This window comes from Nicrophorus vespilloides, unplaced genomic scaffold, assembly GCF_001412225.1.
Source record: "Nicrophorus vespilloides isolate i.1.1-1 unplaced genomic scaffold, Nicve_v1.0, whole genome shotgun sequence".
Classification (NCBI taxonomy): Eukaryota; Metazoa; Arthropoda; class Insecta; order Coleoptera; family Silphidae; genus Nicrophorus; species Nicrophorus vespilloides.
Window position 1 is genome coordinate 1 of NW_017095789.1, and position 6,128 is coordinate 6,128.

At 31.0% G+C, this 6,128-nt stretch overlaps 1 long non-coding RNA gene across 1 annotated transcript; it reads right to left on the minus strand.

Moving 5' to 3' along the window:
* Window positions 1-1,772: 1,772 nt before the first annotated feature.
* On the minus strand, window positions 1,773-2,407 carry LOC108564189. Its single transcript, XR_001891127.1, has 3 exons — window positions 2,173-2,407; window positions 1,945-2,099; window positions 1,773-1,886 (listed from the first exon to the last, which is right to left on the minus strand). It is a non-coding gene; the product is annotated as an uncharacterized LOC108564189 (long non-coding RNA).
* Between the last annotated feature and the right edge of the window lie 3,721 nt (window positions 2,408-6,128).

Consider the following 6,128-nt stretch of genomic DNA (forward strand, 5'->3'; position numbering starts at 1 on the left):
TGCATTTCCAGACGTTCTTTTAACAAATAGTATTACTAATGGTACAAGTTAATTGATTTATTAAATACTCAACTGTGTAACGTTTGATAATCTTCCTGAACTGTAGTACAAATTTTGTTAAGTTCAAAAATAAACATTCCATCATCTTTAATCGTCGTATCAAAGATCGTATGAAGCTTCAATTCGGCATTGATAGTATGATAAACAAATAAACCGCTGTCTTTGCTTTCATAATGACTTCGCACTTTTGAAAGTGCTTTGTGCTTTCTTAAGACAAAGCGACTCTCCTCAATTTTGTCGACGATATCGAAAGAGTATATTGAGAAATTAGCGAATACACTACTAACATTATGTTTTACCATGAGATTACAAAACATTTTGCTAAAAATATCTTTACTATTGTGTAAATACACCAGAAGAGGAATCTCCTATAAAGACAAACTGATGAATGTTGTTACTGGATATGATTAAATCAAACCTCAGAGACAGCCTTCTCAACTGCATCATCAAAATTATCATAAATATTTGTGCCAAAAGATGTTGCTTTGAAATGATTCCAATCCAGAACTGCAGGAATAATATGATCTGCATCATCATCAAGTATTTGTTGTTTGCTATCTTGGATCACAGATTTTAATACAACAGATGGATCAAATCTAAATATGAATATGCTTGATATGTTGTTAGCAATAGCATTTACTACTTCAGGACATTTTAAATTCTTATTACAAATATCAATTAATGGCTCTATTAGTGATTTGTCACTGACATCCCATAAAACACTGTTATAAATCTTATAACCCACAGTGGAATCTAATAGATTGCCTTTTCTAAGAGCAATGCCATACTCATCAGATTGATTTAATATGCACAAGAGTAAATCAGTATTCTGGAAATTTATAAAACTTTATAGATAAATAGTTCAATTTGAAAAGTTAAATATTTACAAGTAGGTTACAAACTGTTATAGCATCTTCCAATTGATTGAATTGAAATTTACCAACCCCATCAATTGTTGATATGAAATTATCAAATGCTTTTTGTTCTGCCATATTTTTCTTAAATAACTTCACTTTATTACTTCTTCTTCTTCTCCTTCCTTCCCTTCCCACAGCTTCTTCCAATTACACCAAAAATTTCCCTCTTCAAACCAAATAATCAAAATAAACGACTTCTTCTAACGAAACTAAAAAATAACTATTAAATCCAACTTAAACTGACTTCTATAAAATATGTACATACGAGAGATACGGCAAGACAGGTAAAAACATGAAAAAACAGTTCAGTACTCAGGTTCTTGGAGAGACCTCGGAAGGGCACTTTATTATTACTGCACTGAACAAATTAACTAAGTCGGACTAATCAAACTGAACGGAACTCCGTACTGCTCCGTACCCGTAGGAACAGGGACGAAACGAACACAGTAGTTTATAAACAAGGGATTCCCCTGTTCGAAGCAAAATAGAAATAAACAAATGACAAAGATTGAATTTTGTCCTTCTTTGGCGTGTTGTTTTTAGTGCTTTTCTGGTTTGTTCGGTCATCGATAAATTTAACCTGATCGATTTCTGACGCAATTCTAGTGATACTGACCAGGGGACCGTCAGTTGCTAGTTAAAAAACTCGTCCTTGGGGGGAACTAGAAAATAGTAATCCGTTAATACCAACCTTAAATAAATAAAGTATAAAACTTTTTTTATATATATATATTATTTATATATATTAAAATATAAATAAATAAAACAAAATTTAACTAAAAAATGTTTTTATTTAAGAATATTACATCATAGATGGTCCTTGTGCACATACTCCATCATCATAGAGGGTCCACATCCTATACTTCATTCTCATAGATGGTTCAAACATGAGTATTTGATCCATCGAGTCTAAAAAAATAACATTGATTAGTTGTGATTTTAATGTATTGAACAATAGATTAATTACCTCTCCAATGTTGTCCACATACTCTCTACTCATAGATGTTTCACGTTTACTCGTGTATGATCCATCGAGTCTAAAGAAAATTAATAAATTTTCTCATCTTTATATTCTCGCCGCTTTTAGTTTTACATCCTTGGACGCAACAACTATAAACCATTCTAATACACAACTATATTAATTAAATTGTTCTTAGACCATACATATAAAAAGAATAATAGAAATGTTACTTACTTGCTTGTGTTCTTGACAATAGCGAAACAAAAATGGGCGAAATAAAACAAACTTACGCATAATCACGGATAACTTGAAAAAGTTTTGTAATCGAGAAACAAACGGAAGTAAACATTTGAAATAGTTCCGAGTGGTTCCGAACATCTCGAGTTCAACCGATTCGCTCTAAAAATCACTAAAAAAATCTTCTTCTCTCTAACATATGGTAAGAGCTAATACCAACTCAAAATAAATGGACTAGTTTTTGCCCTATCCTGTGCAGGCCCCCTCATACTGACGCAATCAGGGGACCTTCAGTTACTAGTTAATTCAATGGTCGCTAGTAGTCGCTTTGGGAATAAAAATGGATGCCATGGAAGTGCTGCCACTACAATGAATCTAGATATTCGCTATACTAACCGTAAATAAAAAATATATATTAAACACACGCGCGTTGGTATATAAATATAGTGGTATAAAAAAAATTAATAAAATAATATATATATAAATATAAAATGTTTTTATTTACGAATATACTATATAGTAATTAACAATTTCAGTGGACGCAATTCTCCAATACAGAGACGTAGCCACATGCCGGTGTATATAAGTGCTTCAGGTTTTGAGTTCATGTGTAGAATAGAATTCGTGCATATTTTAAGATTTCGTAAACAGATGGCACTAGAGTGGATCTGAAAAATATCCATATCAACCCATATCACCAAATTGGGTCTATATCGCAAGCCCGACAACCGAAAGACCGTCTATTGAAATCCCGACGTCAGAAATCCCTAGTGTATCGAAATCCCGTGTGTATTGAAATACCGACGTTCGAAATCCCGACTACCATAATCCCGACAATCGGGTTTTGATTGTCGGGATTATGGCTATGGCGACTATATCGAAATCCCGAATATATAAAAATCCCGACTACCATAATCCCGACAGTGTCTCTTATTATTATAATTTCTACAATAACATTTTTAAATTATTTTATTATATTTTAAAAAATACTGAATAAAATGGCTCTTTTGCCCGATTATTAATTGTTGTTATTTATTCTTAATAACAATAAATAATATTAATTATTATTGTATTTTTTTTGTAGACTTATTCATTATAAAACTTAAGAATAAGAAATATTATATAATAAAATTAGTTTATTTTATTAACAATAAATAACAACAATCAATAATCTTATTAAGTTTTAGATTGTCGGGATTATGGTAGTCGGGATTTTGACATAGTCGGGATTTCGATATAGTCGGGATTTCGAACGTCGGGATTTCGATAAACGGGATTTCGGTTGTCGGGCTTGCGATTGCCACCGCACCAAATTGTATGGGTATTTTCAGATCCACTCTAGTGCCATCTGTTTGAGAAATCTTAAAATAATCACGAATTCTCTTTTGCACAGTTAATACAAAGTTCGATACTTTTGTTGTTTGAATCGACATCCTGACCATATTTCTAACTCTAACAAATCAGTCGGTGTTCCATTAAGTTAATATGCAATCAGATTTGCTACCATTTTTAAATGGGAACTTTGCTGTTGTTAATCAATTTTATTATAGTCAACATATGTATTTTTTTCTACTCACTGTATGTTAAGTTTGTTGATACTGCGACATAGTTTATGCACATCAGTAGCATTTAGAGCGCATTGCAATCTATTCTGATGCCTAAGGAAATGGAAAACGTAGGCGCAGTGGACCTTGTGACCTATTTTTTCCATGTCCACACGGCTACGGTCGCCCTTTAAGTACATTCCATGGAATGTTCAGAGACTTATACTTATCCTTCCAAAGCCTTTCGATCATGATACAAGTATAGAAGGTAAAATTGAATTCATGGGGTAATGAGGACGAACGTCAGAAATTAAAATTATATTTATGCATGGATGCAAAAAAATGTGTTCCTAATGGATAAGACAACACTGGTCAGGTGTACTTTATTTTATTGCATCATGTAAAGTTGCATACTTCTATTTTCTTTTAGAATTAAGAAATCAATAATATCTCATCGGTTCTGGATTATTAGAGTAAATGACTTGATGAAATTGTTTTCCAAATTTGTTCTTTAAAATTCGTTAAGCGGAATTTTACTTTAATGCATATAATCCATTTAAAAACTATTATATTGATGGTACGTGAGTAATTCAGTTCTTTTCTGATGCATTTCTTAACCGCGTTTTTAGGCAAGTAGTAAACGTGCAACAATTTATTATTAATATGATGTTTATAATTGGTCTATAATGTGTTCATAATCTGCGTGTTATTAGTTAATTAGTGCATTATTTTCTCTTCCTTAATGACAATTTACGAACAGTAAAGCACGTAACGTCCAGTAAATTGTATTTTAATTACAGAGTAACCGATCTAATTAAAAGTAAACTGCACCTATTTGCTATCAAAAATAAGCAAAAATAAGATTAAGTGGAACTTGGCTCTCAGTTCTACATCATTTATAAAGCTATTAATAATATGTATATCAATACGGATTTCATTTCGTTTACTGCTATTCTCCATTTTTTTAAGCCATTCTTGTAGCTTATCTAAATTTACCTGTAGATATTCAGATGCTACTGCTGGATTCTCATCTGATGCCAAGATTGCTGTATCTTAAGCGAATGTTGCAATCGTAGTATTGCTACTTTTAGGAATATCTGACGTATATGGAAGGTAAAGCAGTGGTCCTAAAACACTTCCCTGTGGCACTCGTGATTCTATTGGATATATATCGGTGTATTCTTCTTCTATTTTTACCTGAAACATTTTTAAATTTAAAATATTACATAACATCGAGTCGGTTATAGATAGAGCGAGGATCAACACATAAACAAAACAAGAAATAATAATTTGAAAAAAAAAATGTATTTTTCCTATATATAATCGTTAAATTAAAGCGGTTAACCCTTGAAAGGCCACATGTACGCCACCCCTTAAAAAAAAATAACTCTATATATGCATCTACTCTTAATAAATACTTTAAAATTCAACTTCCTTGAAAGGCTCAAAAATATTTGAATATTTAATTATTTTGTTAGTTGATGAAATAATTTGTAAAAAAAATACAATCCAAAACCAAATAAATGGATTTTTATTTTTCATACTTTTTTTTTTATTTATTTTAGAACTTTCTGCACTCAATTTGAAATTTCTAAGTACATATTATTAGATGAGACAAGTACGCAAGGTACATTCGACCGCATATTGCCGTAATAATTTAATAAGTCATGAAATTATATAATTCATAATATTAGTTGTTTTATGATGTTTGTCTTGGAGAGTCTATATCGCAAGCCCGACAACTGAAAGACCGTATATTGAAATCCCGACGTTCGAAAACTCGACAACCATAATCCCGACTCTATTAAAATCCCGACTATATCGAAAATTTTTACAATAACATTTTTAAAATATTTCGGAGCGTAGTCACTTCGTGCTACACTTTTATTATTAATAACAATGAATTATTATTAATTTATTTGATTTTGTTGAATTATTCATAATAAACCTTAACATGATGAAATAATCTCAATTACAATTATATTATTAATTGTTATTATTTATTATTAATAACAATTTAAAAGTCACTACGCTCCGGAATAATTTAAAAATGTTATTGTAGACATTTTTGATATAGTCGGGATTATGGTTGTCGGGATTTCGATACAGTCGGCATTTCAAACGTCGGGATTTCGAACGTCGGGAATTTGATTGACGGTATTTCGGTTGCCGAACTTGCGATTGCAACCGTGTCTTGGAATATTGTTACTTAACGTTTGTCAATCTAACGATAAAAATAAAGCGGTTATGGAATATAGTATAATATGCGAATTTAAATAAGCAGTCATAAAAATAATTGCTGTTTTTAAAACGTGATACTAATTATTAATAGTTTCTTAATATCCTGCTAAATTATTTCAATTCAATTCAATTTCAAAATTATTTATTCAATGTAGATACATATACAAT